Raw genomic sequence first — 21,154 nt, 5'->3', positions numbered from 1 at the left:
CAGAGACAACACACGTTCGGGGCCTTGCTCTCACTTTTGGCACCTTTCAAAAAGCAATTCACGTAGGAGATAAAAGGGGGTATGGGTTCTGCACTTGGAGAATGAAATCCTTGCTGCAAAATCCGTGAGAGAGGTGAAGTTGAGAGCTGCTGGAGTTTCAAGCAGGCAAGAAGGGTATTGGGTGCTGCATCCGGAGGAGTAAAGACCTTTACTGCAAATCTTTTGGAGAAAGATCCAAGGAAGTCTTCAAGAGGTAAGGGGAGCTAGATCTTTTCTGTAGATTGTAGAAATAATTTATGTATTTGAGGTTTGTGTTATTAAGTGATTTGATGAACGATTTGTGCTTAGAGTGATCTTGTTTAGTATGAATCCGTATGAGTGGTGGTAGAATAATGTTGTTGAAGCAAATCTGGGAAGAAAGGGGATGAAAAATGGGGTCTCTGGGTTTCTGGAAAATCTGGTGTGATTCTGCAGAATTCTGCAGAAACGCACGTTCGTCCGCACAGTGCTCGACCAATTAGTGGTCGGCCAAAATATCCTGAACGTTCGGTCAATCTCGAATGTTCGGTCCTAAAAATTGGTAGTTCAAATGAGCGTTCGGTTTTGTGTTCGGCGAGCGTTAGCGTTCGTCCTTCATTATGGGTGTAGCGTTCGGTCGTTAGTTGTTACCGTTTGGTTAAGCCTTGATTTTAGTATCGTTCGGTTCGGTGTTGATTTTATCGTTCGTCAGGCTTTAATTAATACCGTTCGGTCGAGACTCTGATTTAATAGTGTCCGGTTAAGTATCGATCTGTTATAGTTGTCTTGAATGTTTAGTACCGTTCGGTTAAGAATTGGATTTAGTACCGTTCGGTCAGGCTTTATTTAATACTGTTCGTTTTAATGGTGTTTGATCTTAAGTGTTCGGTCTTAAATTGATACTTAGGTTTCATTCTTGAGCGTTCGGTCTTGGTGAAATAGTAATCTTAAGCGTTCAATCTTAAACTGGTATTCTCAGAAAGTCATATTTAGCGTTCGGTTTAAATGAGGTATTTTCGGCTTGTGAGCGTTCGTTCTCAATTAGGATTTTCAGGTTTGGATCACAGGCGTCCGGTCTAGGTTATTAGTGATTGTAGACGTTCGTCCTTAAATTGGTATTATCAGGAAGTGCTTGATCATAGCGTTCAGCCTAAGTACTCGATCCAGCGTTCGGCCTAAGTATCAATCTCAGTGTTCGGCCTAATAGTGTGTTCGGTGAAATAGCGTTCGGCCTGTTGGTAAATAGCGTTCGTTTAATACTGTTCGGCACATAACGTTCGTCCAAATAGTATTTTGCAAATGTTGGGTTTTAAGTTCATTTTCTCTTGAATTGAATTATGTGCAAAATGTTTGGAAAATATATACTGTGATGCGATTTATGTGAATGTATGAGATATGTTGGATTTAATGTGATATTATGGAGGTATCTGGTTATTCATGATTTGGGATAAGGTTCAAAGTAACAATATGATTTATGGACGTAATTCTATGATTCTCAAGGAGAGGATACATGGTGGTGTTTTGGGGTTGTCTAGAATGATTGATTACATGGTAGCTCAGTTTTGGGGTCATCCTGAAACTCCAATGGTCTTTCTTCTCATGTAGAGAGGATTGAACCATGTGGTGAGGAGTAGCAGGAGGTCCTAGTCTTGGGTGCTTCCATATGATCCAAGGTGAGTGATAACGGATTAACCTCGTGACTGTGGCTGGGGTAGTGCCCAACACGGATTAACCTCGTGACTGTGGCTGGGGTAGTGCCCAACACGGATTAACCTCGTGACTGTGGCTGGGGTAGTGCCCAAAGTTCCACCGAGCGGTAGTGCCCAATATTCACAAGGCGATACCTGTCAAAGGCACTCCGACGCTCAAGTCAGTAATATGACAGAGCGTTCTATAATGCATGCATGTGTTGTGTTCTGTCCAGAAATCATACCTGAAACCTTTATTTATACTGATTGTAATGAGCTTTTACCTTTTGGGGGCCTGGAAACGGCCCAATAATACCTTAATCTTTATTAAGGACTTTAATGTGTCATTAACGTTTTATCGGGTAGTCGACAAAGTGCGGGTCGGTTGGGATTGATGGTCGGCCACGGATGTCAACCTGGGTGAGCGTCCATCTGGTTCTACTGTCCGTCACACTGGACGGACGCTCGGTCCTGATTGCCATCTTGGGCGGACGTTCGTTTCATGAACCGCTGGACGCTCGCTATCTTGGACGGACGTGCCATCTTGGGAGGTCGTTCGTTTCTTGAATGGCTGGACGCTCGGTCCTGGTTGCCATATTGGGCGGACGTTCCTTTATGGAATGGCTGGACGCTCGCCATCTTAGACGGACGTGCCATCTTGGGAGGACGTTCGTTCCTTGATCGGCTGGACGCTCGGTCATGATTTCCAACTTGGGCGGACGTTCATTTATTGAATGGCTGGACGCTCGCCATCTTTGACGGACGTGCCATCTTGGGAGGACGTTCGTTCCTTGAATGGCTGGACGCTCGGTCCTGATTTCCATCTTGGGCGGACGTTCCTTTATGGAATGGCTGAATGCTCGCCATCTTGGACGGACGTGCCATCTTGGGAGGACGTTCGTTCCTTGAATGGCTGGACGCTCGGTCCTTGAGTGACATACAGTGACGCGGGCGGCGGGTCTGTTAGGTGATCCGATTACGTGGATGTCCTTCCGTACGGCGCCCGGTCCCGCTCGACCTGGGTGGACGTTCGACCTCGGTGCTCGACCATGGCGAACACTCGTCCTTGGTGCTCGACACGGGTGGACGCTTGGTCCTGATGGTACAAGTTTGTTGACAGAGTTGCTAGATTAATATATTTCTAAGTTTTTTATTTGTTGACACGTGTCTAAATGAAGAATCTGATTTTGTGTGGACTAATATAAATTAGATTTGATATTCCACAGCAGATCTTACACGTAACACAATCTATAAATTTACAATTTGAAAATTGAAGTAGATGGTTTTCTTTTTGGATTATTCGGTTTTCAGATAAAATAAACCTTTTTTTGGTCACCTCGCGAGAAGATTCCTTATTTGAGGCGTGGACTGCTTTGGCTTCGAATTTCCAATGCATCCAAAACCAGTTGCAACTATCCCTTGGTTCACGATACACAGTACAGAAAAAAAGAAGAAGATAAGACGCTATTATTAAGTTTTAAATCAAATCTTAACAGATAGAACAATCTTACTGTGAGGACTCAAAAAAAAAAAAAAAAAAAAAAAAAAAAAAAAAAAACGTACGACCACGTGGCGGCAGGAGAGCGCGCCACCTCAACAGTCTGCATGGCCGACAACAGTGCCCGACAGCCACTGACGGACGCCAGCCGCCACACGTCCGGGTGAGTCAGCAGCGTCAGTGGAGCGCTGACTGAGCGAGCGTTCGGCGTGGTGGATTACACGTGGCGAGCGCAGAGTGGACGTCCGGTAGTGGGGAACAGTGGGTCGGCCAACAGAACGAGCGTCGGCGATAGTGGAAGACGCGTGGCAACAGTACAGTGGTCGACCGTCCAGAGTGGGTTGGTGTAGTGCGTCCGGCCGAGCGCGCACTGGTATAGTGGAGACGTGCGTTCGGCTGGGTGGAGCACGCACCTCTTAATTTAATTCTGATAGATCTCTCTCTTCACCCTCTTTCCTTCAGTTTCTCAGACTCTATTCTCTCCTCCTTCTCTCTTCACTCTCTGCACCCTTCTCTCTCTAAGAAACCACCACTGCACCTCCTCCGTTCTACACTCCGGCAAAATTGAAGGACGCTCGGCGTAGGAGTTCCAGAGAGAACGTTCGGCTGGTGAAGCTGGTAGGTTCTTTCCTTCCTCTCTGACGTTCGTCCTTCATGCATGAAATCTATGTTTGAATTGTACGTTCGTTATTCTCTTAGAGTAGCGTGGTTCTGACTTTTGGTGTTGGGGTCGTTTGCTCGCACAGTGGATTAACGAGCGTTGGCAAGTAGGATTTGTGTGGAGAAACGTTTGCGTGCGTTAGTGAACGTTCGTCATTTCCGGGTAAGGGAAGCTTAATTAATTTAACTTGATTTGATGTTGTATGTCTGAACGTCCGTAAATTCCCTGTATGATGTTGATGTATCATGAGTTACGTGAATGATTTCATGAACGTTCGTTAATTACTGTATGAATATAATGCATGATGTTACTGTGATTTTATTGTATGAACGTTCGTTATTTGGTTGGGTATAATGCATGATTTTTGATATGACTGAAGTACATGAACGTTCGTTATTTTGGATGAAGTGAGATATATGAACTTACATGAGATTGGTCTGTACGGAATATGGAAGTTGATATTAATATGAACGTATGAAATTATGAAAATATTTCCCCTTTGATAGTATGCGTTCGTTACCGGAATGGTCTTTGACCGTTCGGTTTCCTTACTTAAAATGGTCGTAATGGGATTCGTTCACTTGAATGGAACCTTGTTGAGGACGAGCGTCCTCATGTTGTTAAGCTCGTTTGAGCGTTCGGTCAACTATTGCGGTGTTCGGTTTTCCTTAGTTTAGGACGAGCGTCCTCATATCTAAAATTATGCTCGAGCGTTCGTCCAAATAGTACTCGGCCTCGAGCGTTCGCCCAAATAGTGCTCGGTCTCCAACTGAGCGTTCGTCCCGGTTTTGAATTGAACGTTCGTCCAAATAGTGCTCGGTTTTGAAAGAGCGTTCGTCCAAATAGTGCTCGGCTTTGAGAAGAGCGTTCGTCCAAATAGTACTCGGTTTTGAACTGAGCGTTCGTCCTAAATGGGGCTCGGTCTTATACTGAGCGCTCGCTCAAATTGAGCCTCAGCCTTATGCTGAGCGTTCGTCCTAAAATGACACTAGTTATTGTTTTGAGCGCTCGTTCTCATTTTCCACAAAATAGCGTTCGTTATTTGATACGAACGAGTGTCTTTTGGTCTCGCTCTTAACGTTCGTTCTTTGATCCGAACGAGCGTCTTCTTGTCTCGCAAAACAGCGTTCGTTCTCTTTTCCCAGCGTTCGTCCTCGGTCTTTGGGGACAAAAACGTTCGGCTTTTGGTGATTTTGTTATGAATGATGAAAATGATTATGGATTGATGAATAATGAATGATGAACAGTATTTGCGATGATATGAAAGTTATGAATATTGAACGAGCGTTCCAGGCAGGAACGACTCATGGTTGAATGTTGAAAGTTGTAAAGTATGACTGTGGATAGTTAATGCTGGCTGTTCATCCTGATGTTCCGTGAGTGCTCGTTCTCAAGTAGAGGACGCACGTCATGCGTGGGAACGGCAGGAGGTCCTTAGTCCATAAGTTAACATGGGCGACGTAAGAACGGACTAACCTCGGGTGGCAGCTGATGAGGATGCCAGTTACCACACCACCCGGGTGCGTGAATGCCTGTAACTACGCAGATTTCATACAGTCCGGACAGTCAGTCGTGTCGAGTTTTAATTTGTACATGCGTTAAATTATGTGATGTATGATGAATGCGTATGTTGATATGTATGTGTGAAATGAACTGTTTGCTAGAAATTATATGTTGATGCATGAGTTAAATTACGTAAGCTTACCCTTTCGTTTTCCTTGTGTTGTCTGTCCTTGTACGTTCGTCTTGTCATTGCAATGATCATCCGTGTGGATGTGAGCAGAGGGAGATGAGCGTTTGGAAGAAGCTTTGAATGAAGAAAACCTGGTTGATGTTGAAGTGAAGATCGAGCAGTGAGACCGCTCGGCCAATGTTGTAATTAGTGGAACTGAGTGGTCATTCGACCATCTCTTGTTTTCTTTTAAGTCAATTCGACCATTCGGTGATTATCCTATGTAAACCGTTCGGTCAGGTTTCTTGTAAGTTTGGCTTTAATTTGTAAAACTCTTATGGGTGGCGTACGACCTTTGCACATTCGTCCGTTATGTTGGATTTGTACTCAAGGACGTTCGTCCTTGAGCGTTCGTTCGGGTTTTATTTTGTTTTTAGTTGGAAAACTGTATTGAAATATTATTAAATGTGATTTTCTGATTTTATGGTGTTATGCTGTATTTTTGGGATGTCACATTAGTGGTATCAGAGCAGTTTTGTCCTCTTAAGGACACTGTAGGTTATGAGTACACTGTGTTTTTGCTGTGTGCTTAAATTGCGTTCAATGAGTTATTTTCGACTCTTTCAACAGGACTAACGTTCGTTTCTTTTCTCTGTTTCTCAGAGAACCAATGGCACCTAGACTTCCTCCTCCTCCTCCACCGCAGACTAATGAGCATGATGTGCCCAACAACACCAGATTGTTGGAATCAGTAATTGAAAGGTTACAAGAGCAGAACGTTGTTTTGACGCAGCAAAATGCGGCTGCCTTACAGAGTTTGGAGGCTGCTCGCGCAAGTTCTGAAGTGACTCAGAGACAGCTTATGGAGATTCTTGCAGCTACCAGGGGTACACCGGGAGCATCTGCTTCAAACACTACTCATCAGACTGAGTGGAGTTTGGAGAACTTTTTACAGCATCGTCCTGCAAAATTTGATGGGAAATGCCTTCCCGACGGAGCTGATCAGTGGATAAGGGACATGGAACAGATTTACGATGCCAAGGAATGTCCTAATGATCGGAGACTGGCATTCACCGAGTATCTGTTGACTGGAGAGGCCAGTCATTGGTGGTCGACTGCGAAGATGATACTAGCAGAATCTCACAGCCCTATTTCCTGGAAAGTCTTCAAGGAAAAGTTTTATGAGGAGTATTTCCCGGATAGTGTTCGATTCGGCAAAGAGGTGGAATTTCTCCAGTTGGTACAAGGTAATATGTCTGTTTCAGAGTACACCAACAAGTTCAAACATCTGGTTCGCTTTAATACCCTTGCCACCAGTGAGGTGTGGCAGTGCAGGAAGTTTGAAAATGGACTGAGAAGTGATCTTAAGGTATTGATATCCAGCCTCTGCATTAAGTCCTTTCCTGTTATGATTGAGCGAGCAAAAGTGCTGGAGAAAAATATGGCTGAAGCAGAACGTCAGAAGAAGCAGCAACAACCAACTAGAGGGCCGATCATGTCCAGGCCGAATATGAATCGGGACAGGTTGCCGTATACTCGTCCAGCACAACCATCTAATTCTCAGGCTATGGTTGTTGCCGGACAATCTGGACAGCACGGATCAGTCAAGTGTTTCCAATGTGGAGGACCACATTACCGGTCTTCATGCCCTCAGTTATTGGGAGCAAAGTCCTGCACTCGTTGTGGAAGGAATGGTCACACAGAGCGCGACTGTAATATGGGCGGACGAGCGCCAATGAGGCCGCCAAATGCTGGAAGAATGCAACAGGGAAGGGGTGGACGAGCACAGGCTGTTGGTAGAGTTTATGCGATCACGGCCACGGAAGCTGCCAGTTCAGGTACGCTCGTCACTGGTACTTGCTCATTACATGGAATGCCTGTTTGTGTGTTGTATGATTCGGGGGCAACACACTCCTTCATTTCGAAGGCGTGTGTTGAGAAATTGGGATTAGCCGAACGCGAGATGCAGTTCGACTTGGTAGTATCAACCCCAGCAGCGGGTGAGGTTAGGACGTCTACTGTATGTGTTAAATGTCCTATAGAGGTTGAAGGACGTAACTATAAGGTAAACCTCATCTGCCTACCCCTAAAGGATTTAGAAGTGATCCTAGGAATGGATTGGTTGGCTGCCAATCGCATTCTTATTGACTGTGGTGCAAAGGAATTGGTATTTCCGGACGAGTATGAAGTAGAGCTATCGGTGACGCTCGGTCAGCTAAAGGAAGACATCGTGGATGGTGCTAGTTGTTTTCTGATCATGACGCATTCAGACGAACGACTTGAAGGTTTGAATCATGAGCGATCGCCCAGTAAGTCAAGTGGAGAACAATCAGTTGTGGATGAATTCCCCGATGTGTTTCCTGATGAAGTGCCTGGATTACCTCCTCCACGCGAGGTAGAATTTACTATCGACCTAGTGTCGAATGCCGGACCTATCTCTATTGCACCATATCGGATGTCGCCAGCAGAGTTAGCTGAACTCAAGGAACAGATAGAAGAGTTAATGGATAAGCAGTTTATCAGACCAAGCGCATCACCTTGGGGAGCGCCAGTACTCTTAGTGAAGAAGAAGGATGGCAGTTCTCGTCTCTGTATTGATTACAGGCAGTTAAACAAGCTGACTGTCAAGAACAAGTATCCTTTGCCTCGGATTGACGACCTGCTGGATCAATTACATGGCGCGACCATATTTTCAAAGATTGATTTACGGTCGGGATACCATCAGATTCGGGTGAAGGAAGAAGACATCCAGAAGACAGCCTTCCGATCTCGTTATGGACACTACGAGTATGTAGTGATGCCATTCGGTGTGACAAACGCCCCAGCAATATTCATGGACTACATGAACCGTATCTTCAGGCCGTATCTTGACAAGTTTGTGGTTGTATTCATTGATGATATTCTTGTCTACTCCAAGAGCTATGAAGAGCATGAAGATCACTTGAGGGTTGTTCTGGGCGTACTAAGAGAAAAGGAGTTGTACGCCAAGTTCTCTAAATGTGAATTTTGGATGAAGGAAGTGCCATTCTTGGGACACGTGGTTTCAGCTGGAGGAATCTCAGTGGATCCGGCTAAAGTACGAGCAGTGTTGGAATGGGAGAGTCCACGTTCGGTAACTGAAGTTCGCAGTTTTGTGGGACTCGCGGGCTACTATAGACGGTTCATTGAAGGGTTTTCCAAGATAGTGGCTCCGCTTACTCAGCTGACCAGAAAGGATCAACCGTTCGCTTGGACCGATCGGTGTGAGGGAAGTTTCCAGGAATTGAAGAATAAGTTAACAAGCGCCCCAGTATTAGTCATACCTGACACGGCTAAACCCTTCGTGGTATATTGTGACGCGTCTCATCAGGGTTTGGGCTGTGTACTTATGCAAGAAAAAAGGGTGGTCGCGTATGCATCTCGACAACTGAAGGTCCATGAGAAGAACTACCCAACTCACGACCTGGAATTAGCAGCAGTCGTCTTTGCTTTGAAAATCTGGAGACACTACTTGTATGGATCGACATTCCAAGTGTTCAGTGATCACAAGAGTCTCAAGTATCTGTTTGATCAGAAGGAACTGAATATGAGACAGAGACGTTGGCTAGAGTTCTTGAAGGATTACGACTTTGAACTACTCTACCATCCGGGAAAAGCAAATGTGGTAGCAGATGCCTTAAGCAGAAAGGTGGTTCACGTCTCCTCTATGATGGTCCGGGAGTTGAGTTTGGTAGAAAGTTTTAGAGATCTAAGGTTACAGTTTGACTTGGAACCGAATGTTATCAAATGTTGTACTCTTAGAATCTCCAGTGATGTATACGACCGGATCAGAAAGAAGCAGCGAGAAGATGAAGAGTTGGTGAAGATATTGAACTCACTCGGTGCAGATCAGGCCAAGGAGTTTAACACTGGAACTGATGGTCTTCTACGCTACATGGATAGAACGTGCGTTCCGAATGATGGCGAGTTGAAAAGAATCATTCTTGAGGAAGGACATCACAGTCGTCTTAGCATACACCCTGGTATGACTAAGATGTATCAAGACCTCAGGAACTCATTCTGGTGGCCAGGAATGAAGAGTGATGTTGCACGTTTTGTGGCATCTTGCTTAACGTGCCAACGAGCCAAAGCTGAACATCAGAGACCTGGCGGTCTACTTCAGCAGTTAGAGATTCCAGAATGGAAGTGGGACAGCATTGCGATGGACTTCGTGACTCACTTACCTCGAACGGTCAGAAATCATGATTCAGTATGGGTAATTGTGGATCGACTGACGAAGAGTGCTCATTTCCTAGCAGTCAATCTAAAGATGTCAATGACGAACCTGGCTAAGCTTTATATCCAAGAAATTGTTCGCCTGCATGGAGTTCCATCCAGCATTGTTTCAGACCGAGACACGAGGTTTACTTCTCGGTTCTGGCGATCATTACAAAGTGAGCTCGGTAGTAAACTTCAAATGAGTTCGGCCTATCATCCTCAGACAGACGGTCAGTCCGAGAGAACCATTCAGACGCTTGAAGACTTATTGAGGGCGTGTGTCCTAGATCACATGGGCGTCTGGGATGAAGTCTTGCCTTTAGTGGAGTTCACATACAACAACAGTTTTCAAGCCAGTATAGGAATGGCTCCTTTTGAAGCTCTATATGGAAGGAAATGCCGAACGCCTTTGTGTTGGTTTCAGGAAGGGGAAAAGGTGTTAACAGGACCAGAACTCATTCAGCAGACGACTGAGAAGGTGAAGCTGATTCAAGAGAGGTTAAAAACGTCCAGGAGTCGACAGAAATCTTATGCCGACAAGAGGAGAAGACCCTTGGAGTTCGATGCAGGAGATCATGTCTTCCTTAGACTACACCCGACCACTGGTGTAGGGAGAGCTATCCGACCAAAGAAGTTGTCTCCCAAATTCATCGGACCTTATCAAATCTTAAGGAAGATTGGACCAGTTGCATACGAGTTGTCTTTGCCGCCTCAGTTATCAAACTTGCACCCAGTCTTTCACGTTTCTCAACTTCGTAAGTACGTATCCGATCCTTCTCATGTATTGGAGTTGGAGAATATTCGTCTTCGTCAAGATCGTACGTTGGAAATGCAGCCGGTACGCATTGAAGATAGCAACACCAAGTACTACAAGAGGAAAGCAGTCAGATTGGTAAAAGTCGTCTGGGACGAGAAGACGGGCGACTCTACTTGGGAAGTGGAAGATGCTATGAAAGATTTATATCCCCATCTGTTCGAGACTCCGTCCTAATTTTCGAGGACGAAAATTTTTGTAGTTGGGGGGAATGTGAGGACTAAAAAAAAAAAAAAAAAAAAAAAAAAAAAAAAAAAAAAAAGTACGACCACGTGGCGGCAGGAGAGCGCGCCACCTCAACAGTCTGCATGGCCGACAACAGTGCCCGACAGCCACTGACGGACGCCAGCCGCCACACGTCCGGGTGAGTCAGCAGCGTCAGTGGAGCGCTGACTGAGCGAGCGTTCGGCGTGGTGGATTACACGTGGCGAGCGCAGAGTGGACGTCCGGTAGTGGGGAACAGTGGGTCGGCCAACAGAACGAGCGTCGGCGATAGTGGAAGACGCGTGGCAACAGTACAGTGGTCGACCGTCCAGAGTGGGTTGGTGTAGTGCGTCCGGCCGAGCGCGCACTGGTATAGTGGAGACGTGCGTTCGGCTGGGTGGAGCACGCACCTCTTAATTTAATTCTGATAGATCTCTCTCTTCACCCTCTTTCCTTCAGTTTCTCAGACTCTATTCTCTCCTCCTTCTCTCTTCACTCTCTGCACCCTTCTCTCTCTAAGAAACCACCACTGCACCTCCTCCGTTCTACACTCCGGCAAAATTGAAGGACGCTCGGCGTAGGAGTTCCAGAGAGAACGTTCGGCTGGTGAAGCTGGTAGGTTCTTTCCTTCCTCTCTGACGTTCGTCCTTCATGCATGAAATCTATGTTTGAATTGTACGTTCGTTATTCTCTTAGAGTAGTGTGGTTCTGACTTTTGGTGTTGGGGTCGTTTGCTCGCACAGTGGATTAACGAGCGTTGGCAAGTAGGATTTGTGTGGAGAAACGTTTGCGTGCGTTAGTGAACGTTCGTCATTTCCGGGTAAGGGAAGCTTAATTAATTTAACTTGATTTGATGTTGTATGTCTGAACGTCCGTAAATTCCCTGTATGATGTTGATGTATCATGAGTTACGTGAATGATTTCATGAACGTTCGTTAATTACTGTATGAATATAATGCATGATGTTACTGTGATTTTATTGTATGAACGTTCGTTATTTGGTTGGGTATAATGCATGATTTTTGATATGACTGAAGTACATGAACGTTCGTTATTTTGGATGAAGTGAGATATATGAACTTACATGAGATTGGTCTGTACGGAATATGGAAGTTGATATTAATATGAACGTATGAAATTATGAAAATATTTCCCCTTTGATAGTATGCGTTCGTTACCGGAATGGTCTTTGACCGTTCGGTTTCCTTACTTAAAATGGTCGTAATGGGATTCGTTCACTTGAATGGAACCTTGTTGAGGACGAGCGTCCTCATGTTGTTAAGCTCGTTTGAGCGTTCGGTCAACTATTGCGGTGTTCGGTTTTCCTTAGTTTAGGACGAGCGTCCTCATATCTAAAATTATGCTCGAGCGTTCGTCCAAATAGTACTCGGCCTCGAGCGTTCGCCCAAATAGTGCTCGGTTTTGAAAGAGCGTTCGTCCAAATAGTGCTCGGCTTTGAGAAGAGCGTTCGTCCAAATAGTACTCGGTTTTGAACTGAGCGTTCGTCCTAAATGGGGCTCGGTCTTATACTGAGCGCTCGCTCAAATTGAGCCTCAGCCTTATGCTGAGCGTTCGTCCTAAAATGACACTAGTTATTGTTTTGAGCGCTCGTTCTCATTTTCCACAAAATAGCGTTCGTTATTTGATACGAACGAGTGTCTTTTGGTCTCGCTCTTAACGTTCGTTCTTTGATCCGAACGAGCGTCTTCTTGTCTCGCAAAACAGCGTTCGTTCTCTTTTCCCAGCGTTCGTCCTCGGTCTTTGGGGACAAAAACGTTCGGCTTTTGGTGATTTTGTTATGAATGATGAAAATGATTATGGATTGATGAATAATGAATGATGAACAGTATTTGCGATGATATGAAAGTTATGAATATTGAACGAGCGTTCCAGGCAGGAACGACTCATGGTTGAATGTTGAAAGTTGTAAAGTATGACTGTGGATAGTTAATGCTGGCTGTTCATCCTGATGTTCCGTGAGTGCTCGTTCTCAAGTAGAGGACGCACGTCATGCGTGGGAACGGCAGGAGGTCCTTAGTCCATAAGTTAACATGGGCGACGTAAGAACGGACTAACCTCGGGTGGCAGCTGATGAGGATGCCAGTTACCACACCACCCGGGTGCGTGAACGCCTGTAACTACGCAGATTTCATACAGTCCGGACAGTCAGTCGTGTCGAGTTTTAATTTGTACATGCGTTAAATTATGTGATGTATGATGAATGCGTATGTTGATATGTATGTGTGAAATGAACTGTTTGCTAGAAATTATATGTTGATGCATGAGTTAAATTACGTAAGCTTACCCTTTCGTTTTCCTTGTGTTGTCTGTCCTTGTACGTTCGTCTTGTCATTGCAATGATCATCCGTGTGGATGTGAGCAGAGGGAGATGAGCGTTTGGAAGAAGCTTTGAATGAAGAAAACCTGGTTGATGTTGAAGTGAAGATCGAGCAGTGAGACCGCTCGGCCAATGTTGTAATTAGTGGAACTGAGTGGTCATTCGACCATCTCTTGTTTTCTTTTAAGTCAATTCGACCATTCGGTGATTATCCTATGTAAACCGTTCGGTCAGGTTTCTTGTAAGTTTGGCTTTAATTTGTAAAACTCTTATGGGTGGCGTACGACCTTTGCACATTCGTCCGTTATGTTGGATTTGTACTCAAGGACGTTCGTCCTTGAGCGTTCGTTCGGGTTTTATTTTGTTTTTAGTTGGAAAACTGTATTGAAATATTATTACACAGGATAATTACCGAATGGTCGAATTGACTTAAAAGAAAACAAGAGATGGTCGAATGACCACTCAGTTCCCCTAATTACAACAATGGCCGAGCGGTCTCACTGCTCGATCTTCACTTCAACATCAACCAGGTTTCCTTCATTCAAAGCTTCTTCCAAACGCTCATCTCCCTCTGCTCACATCCACACGGATGATCATTGCAATGACAAGACGAACGTACAAGGACAGACAACACAAGGAAAACGAAAGGGTAAGCTTACGTAATTTAACTCATGCATCAACATATAATTTCTAGCAAACAGTTCATTTCACACATACATATCAACATACGCATTCATCATACATCACATAATTTAACGCATGTACAAATTAAAACTCGACACGACTGACTGTCCGGACTGTATGAAATCTGCGTAGTTACAGGCGTTCACGCACCCGGGTGGTGTGGTAACTGGCATCCTCATCAGCTGCCACCCGAGGTTAGTCCGTTCTTACGTCGCCCATGTTAACTTATGGACTAAGGACCTCCTGCCGTTCCCACGCATGACGTGCGTCCTCTACTTGAGAACGAGCACTCACGGAACATCAGGATGAACAGCCAGCATTAACTATCCACAGTCATACTTTACAACTTTCAACATTCAACCATGAGTCGTTCCTGCCTGGAACGCTCGTTCAATATTCATAACTTTCATATCATCGCAAATACTGTTCATCATTCATTATTCATCAATCCATAATCATTTTCATCATTCATAACAAAATCACCAAAAGCCGAACGTTTTTTTCCCCAAAGACCGAGGACGAACGCTGGGAAAAGAGAACGAACGCTGTTTTGCGAGACAAGAAGACGCTCGTTCGGATCAAAGAACGAACGTTAAGAGCGAGACCAAAAGACACTCGTTCGTATCAAATAACGAACGCTATTTTGTGGAAAATGAGAACGAGCGCTCAAAACAATAACTAGTGTCATTTTAGGACGAACGCTCAGCATAAGGCTGAGGCTCAATTTGAGCGAGCGCTCAGTATAAGACCGAGCCCCATTTAGGACGAACGCTCAGTTCAAAACCGAGTACTATTTGGACGAACGCTCTTCTCAAAGCCGAGCACTATTTGGACGAACGCTCTTTCAAAACCGAGCACTATTTGGACGAACGTTCAATTCAAAACCGGGACGAACGCTCAGTTGGAGACCGAGCACTATTTGGGCGAACGCTCGAGGCCGAGTACTATTTGGACGAACGCTCGAGCATAATTTTAGATATGAGGACGCTCGTCCTAAACTAAGGAAAACCGAACACCGCAATAGTTGACCGAACGCTCAAACGAGCTTAACAACATGAGGACGCTCGTCCTCAACAAGGTTCCATTCAAGTGAACGAATCCCATTACGACCATTTTAAGTAAGGAAACCGAACGGTCAAAGACCATTCCGGTAACGAACGCATACTATCAAAGGGGAAATATTTTCATAATTTCATACGTTCATATTAATATCAACTTCCATATTCCGTACAGACCAATCTCATGTAAGTTCATATATCTCACTTCATCCAAAATAACGAACGTTCATGTACTTCAGTCATATCAAAAATCATGCATTATACCCAACCAAATAACGAACGTTCATACAATAAAATCACAGTAACATCATGCATTATATTCATACAGTAATTAACGAACGTTCATGAAATCATTCACGTAACTCATGATACATCAACATCATACAGGGAATTTACGGACGTTCAGACATACAACATCAAATCAAGTTAAATTAATTAAGCTTCCCTTACCCGGAAATGACGAACGTTCACTAACGCACGCAAACGTTTCTCCACACAAATCCTACTTGCCAACGCTCGTTAATCCACTGTGCGAGCAAACGACCCCAACACCAAAAGTCAGAACCACGCTACTCTAAGAGAATAACGAACGTACAATTCAAACATAGATTTCATGCATGAAGGACGAACGTCAGAGAGGAAGGAAAGAACCTACCAGCTTCACCAGCCGAACATTCTCTCTGGAACTCCTACGCCGAGCGTCCTTCAATTTTGCCGGAGTGTAGAACGGAGGAGGTGCAGTGGTGGTTTCTTAGAGAGAGAAGGGTGCAGAGAGTGAAGAGAGAAGGAGGAGAGAATAGAGTCTGAGAAACTGAAGGAAAGAGGGTGAAGAGAGAGATCTATCAGAATTAAATTAAGAGGTGCGTGCTCCACCCAGCCGAACGCACGTCTCCACTATACCAGTGCGCGCTCGGCCGGACGCACTACACCAACCCACTCTGGACGGTCGACCACTGTACTGTTGCCACGCGTCTTCCACTATCGCCGACGCTCGTTCTGTTGGCCGACCCACTGTTCCCCACTACCGGACGTCCACTCTGCGCTCGCCACGTGTAATCCACCACGCCGAACGCTCGCTCAGTCAGCGCTCCACTGACGCTGCTGACTCACCCGGACGTGTGGCGGCTGGCGTCCGTCAGTGGCTGTCGGGCACTGTTGTCGGCCATGCAGACTGTTGAGGTGGCGCGCTCTCCTGCCGCCACGTGGTCGTACGTTTTTTTTTTTTTTTTTTTTTTTTTTTTTTTTTTTTGAGTCCTCACATTCCCCCCAACTACAAAAATTTTCGTCCTCGAAAATTAGGACGGAGTCTCGAACAGATGGGGATATAAATCTTTCATAGCATCTTCCACTTCCCAAGTAGAGTCGCCCGTCTTCTCGTCCCAGACGACTTTTACCAATCTGACTGCTTTCCTCTTGTAGTACTTGGTGTTGCTATCTTCAATGCGTACCGGCTGCATTTCCAACGTATGATCTTGACGAAGACGAATATTCTCCAACTCCAATACATGAGAAGGATCGGATACGTACTTACGAAGTTGAGAAACGTGAAAGACTGGGTGCAAGTTTGATAACTGAGGCGGCAAAGACAACTCGTATGCAACTGGTCCAATCTTCCTTAAGATTTGATAAGGTCCGATGAATTTGGGAGACAACTTCTTTGGTCGGATAGCTCTCCCTACACCAGTGGTCGGGTGTAGTCTAAGGAAGACATGATCTCCTGCATCGAACTCCAAGGGTCTTCTCCTCTTGTCGGCATAAGATTTTTGTCGACTCCTGGACGTTTTTAACCTCTCTTGAATCAGCTTCACCTTCTCAGTCGTCTGCTGAATGAGTTCTGGTCCTGTTAACACCTTTTCCCCTTCCTGAAACCAACACAAAGGCGTTCGGCATTTCCTTCCATATAGAGCTTCAAAAGGAGCCATTCCTATACTGGCTTGAAAACTGTTGTTGTATGTGAACTCCACTAAAGGCAAGACTTCATCCCAGACGCCCATGTGATCTAGGACACACGCCCTCAATAAGTCTTCAAGCGTCTGAATGGTTCTCTCGGACTGACCGTCTGTCTGAGGATGATAGGCCGAACTCATTTGAAGTTTACTACCGAGCTCACTTTGTAATGATCGCCAGAACCGAGAAGTAAACCTCGTGTCTCGGTCTGAAACAATGCTGGATGGAACTCCATGCAGGCGAACAATTTCTTGGATATAAAGCTTAGCCAGGTTCGTCATTGACATCTTTAGATTGACTGCTAGGAAATGAGCACTCTTCGTCAGTCGATCCACAATTACCCATACTGAATCATGATTTCTGACCGTTCGAGGTAAGTGAGTCACGAAGTCCATCGCAATGCTGTCCCACTTCCATTCTGGAATCTCTAACTGCTGAAGTAGACCGCCAGGTCTCTGATGTTCAGCTTTGGCTCGTTGGCACGTTAAGCAAGATGCCACAAAACGTGCAACATCACTCTTCATTCCTGGCCACCAGAATGAGTTCCTGAGGTCTTGATACATCTTAGTCATACCAGGGTGTATGCTAAGACAAAAAGAGGAGCCATATCTTTAAGGAACAATGATAATCTAAGAAGGACACCTTATGATCGTTCAGTACTACCTTCTGTTCTGGTAGGTGTCAACCAAAATTTTTGGTGACTGTCGGTCGGTCTGGACAGAAAGAGACCGTAAAATGTTTTGAGTGTGGGGGACAACGCTTTCGATCAACGTGTTCCCAGTTGTTAGGAGTAAAGTCAGGTATTCATTGTGGGAGGAACGGAGACTTAAAACGTAAGTATAATATGGGAGAATGAACGGCCAGACGGATAGGACAACTCGAAAGCATGAAGGCATGGATGTCATGCTGGGAATGGATTGGTTGACTATCAACCGTATTCTTTTTGACTATGGTCAAAAGTAGTTGGTGTTTCCCGACCTGCAGGGTTTAGAGCTAATCGCGAACAAGGAAGTCTTGACGGATGTTAGTAATGGAGCCGTGTGTTTTGTAGTATTAATTCAATAGAAATTGTGATATACGAGTTCGGGTATCTCAAATTCAATTATGCTGCTTTATTGGTTATATTCTCTAACGCGGTTAGTGGTATAATGTGTGTAGACACTTGAAGGATATAATTTTACGCACTCTTGTTTCATATTTGGAACATTATAAGAATGTGTTAGCTTAAGAGTATAAAGAGGAGAGTTATATTCGAAGAAAGTAAATCTTATTTTCGGAAATAAGACAAAAACCATATAATTCATTAATTTAGGCCTTTAAGGCCATGGAGACTACACATATTTTTCAAACCTCATAAGTTATAACCAGATACCATAATGTTCGTGTGAAAATGGTACCACACACGTTAAACGGGCAAACATAAAAAGTAAAGCAGATAAATATTACAGTCCATAAAAGACGCAAATAAGCAAATAAACAAAAGCAAATAAAAGATGTTCGGGGTTCGATCGATGCTGATCGTTAATATTACAGACCATTAAATAATAATATTTAGTGAAAAAATTCTCGAGCTGGTTGTGGTGGCCTAAGGGAGAGCTCCGTCGAAGGAGCTCTGGTTCGGAATGTGAGAAGCATGGGTGGAGGGATTTGTCGTACGTCTCTGTCATCGTCAATGATGATCGGAACTGGGAACAAATTCAGCAACCTCGGCGCCCTCATAATTACCCAGTCATATTCTTCCAACAAAGAAATTGTGTCAATAATGGAGAAGGAAGAGTAAAATTCAAACCAAAAATAGTGATAATTAGGGTTCTTACCATACATGTACAGCGGCAGCTGAGAAAATAGGGTGCCAGTGGGGTCTAAGTCGGCTTGCCAGCGCCTGACTCGGTTACCATGATTGTTGAACCAGCAGTGTACATTATATTCACTGACTTCTCCAAAGGCCCTTAGTCGAGACGCAATCTCGACAACTTGGGCTCTGCTGGGATGTGTGACCCCGTAGCTGAAGATATTGGTCATCATTTTGACCTGATCATCAGTAGGTCTCCACCGCTGACTGGTGTACCTCTCCATCTCCATCTCATTCATCTTCCTCTCAAAATATTTCTAAAGCATAATGAAATAATAAAATAAAATAAAAAGGGCAAAAAAAAAAAAAAAAAATATTCAGTGTTTTCTTTATTTGTTTTGTTCCCTTTTAGGTTCTTTTGTCCAGCCAATCATTGTTGTTTTAGTGTCCAGTCTCAGATCTGTTTCACGGTCCTCGCAAAGGTTCCTAAACGGATCTATGTCAATTGTCCATGTCTGGTTCATACAAATAAATTTCTCGTTTTAAAGTTTTCTGTTTTTATGGGGTACGTGGCGTTGTTCTACCCGATTGTCTCTGCCATACCTTCAAACGAAGGGAGATTAACGTCTGGTTTCCAGCCGATATACCCCTTATCTTTGTTAAGACAGGGTGTTCTTAGTTTTAGTTAATAAAAGGAAAATAGAAGAAGAAGAAAGTAAATGCAGGAGCATAAGTAAAAATAACAAGTGGAAAGTAAAGAAGATGGCAGAAAATAATTGCGGGAAATAAAAGCTCAGAAAAAGAAAAAGAAAAGTACATGAAAGGAAGCAGAAATAAGAAAGGAAAGAAAAGAAGCGAGAAGTAAAGAAGAAGGAGAAGCTGAGTAAAGGAAAAGAAGAGATAAGAGAAAAGAAGTACTTACTCGAGTCGGAGCAAAGCTCTGGAACTTCAAGATCGAAGCTTACCGGAAGACTCTCCGATCTACCACACTCAGTTGTTCAGATCTCGCAAAGTTTTCACACTCAGAACCCTCGATGCTCAGATCTCACTTTCTCACTATCTCTCTCTCTCACGTGCTCTGAAAATCTCAACGTTTCGAAGTGTCGCCTAACGCGGCTAACGCCTTACTTATAGCCAAAGAACCTCACTGTGCTCACAGTTCCGGTCATGTATACCGGAACCTTCAATAGTAGCGGTTAAAAAAAAAATAAAATAAAATAAATAAAATAAATAAATAAATAAATAAATAAATAAATAAATAAAAAATAATAATAAAAAATAATAATAATAATAATAATAAAAATATTTAGTATGCGATTTTACCACATTTTGGGAGTATGAAATATTTAAATTATAGAGGATCTCTTGCTATGAGGATGAGTGTAAATACGCCCTGGTTTTGGTGTGAGTTATGTGATGTGCATGATGATCCAAAATTATCTCCTCGTATGAGTGGTTGAAGTTGCCCTGATAAGCTCTTTGAGTGGTGGGAACTACCAGGATGGGTTTATTATGTGAGTAGTGGGAGGCAACACTACACATCAGGATGTGCTTAGACTTCGACAATCTCTTTTATAAAGTGATGAGAATAACGCTGGAAATACAACCCGTTAGAATTAAAGATAGCATCACTAAAATACTACAAAGCAGTCAGATTGGTAAAAATCATATGGGACTAGAAGAAGGTCGACTCTACTTGGGAAGTGGAAGATACTATGAAGGACTTATATCCTCATCTGTTCGATTCCCCGTCCTAATTTTCGAGGACGAAAATTTTTGTAGTTGGAGGGAATGTCACGCTTCAGATAAAATAAACCTTTTTTTGGTCACCTCGCGAGAAGATTCCTTATTTGAGGCGTGGACTGCTTTGGCTTCGAATTTCCAATGCATCCAAAACCAGTTGCAACTATCCCTTGGTTCACGATACACAGTACAGAAAAAAAGAAGAAGATAAGACGCTATTATTAAGTTTTAAATCAAATCTTAACAGATAGAACAATCTTACAAATACACTATTTTAATAAATAAATTTTAAGTTTAGTTCATTCTGCATAGCTATTTAATAAATGTGAAAATTTATCTTATTATTTAAGAATATAAGATTTCTAGCATTTTTATACTTTTACATATACTTCTCAAATATAAAATTAAATTTTGTTGATAATTTAGTAATAGTCTAATAACGAATAATCCAATAATTTCAACAAATAAAATAAGATTAACTTTTTAAAATAGTGTAAGACCCTGGAAAATAACGTACGCTGGAGTACGCGTGGCAGCTGGAGAACGAGACACCTCAACAACGTACGTGGCAGCCGTAGGAAGAAGCATTTCAACAGCGGACACCATGTGTCGTGCTGCATGGAGCCTGGAGTGCACAGCGCTGTGCAGTCCGCGTGTCACTCGCAGAACGTAGCATTTCATTGATGAACGCCAGGTGTCGTACCGGGGGAAGTCGGGAATCGGTAGTGGAAAGCACGTGTCCGCCAAAGAGAGGACGTTCGTTCGGCGCTGGAAACAAAACATGCGTTCTCAGAAAAACTC

At 43.9% G+C, this 21,154-nt stretch overlaps 1 long non-coding RNA gene across 1 annotated transcript; it reads right to left on the bottom strand.

Moving 5' to 3' along the window:
- Positions 1–1,648: 1,648 nt before the first annotated feature.
- Positions 1,649–2,580, bottom strand: LOC128196345 (uncharacterized). The gene is made up of 3 exons (XR_008248550.1): positions 1,952–2,580; positions 1,792–1,862; positions 1,649–1,711 (listed from the first exon to the last, which is right to left on the bottom strand). It is a non-coding gene; the product is annotated as an uncharacterized LOC128196345 (long non-coding RNA).
- Between the last annotated feature and the right edge of the window lie 18,574 nt (positions 2,581–21,154).

The sequence above is a fragment of the Vigna angularis genome, chromosome 4 (assembly GCF_016808095.1).
Source record: "Vigna angularis cultivar LongXiaoDou No.4 chromosome 4, ASM1680809v1, whole genome shotgun sequence".
Lineage (NCBI taxonomy): Eukaryota > Viridiplantae > Streptophyta > Magnoliopsida > Fabales > Fabaceae > Vigna > Vigna angularis.
The sequence above is the reverse complement of the archived record's forward strand: the minus strand, read 5'-3'. Positions and strand labels throughout refer to the sequence as shown.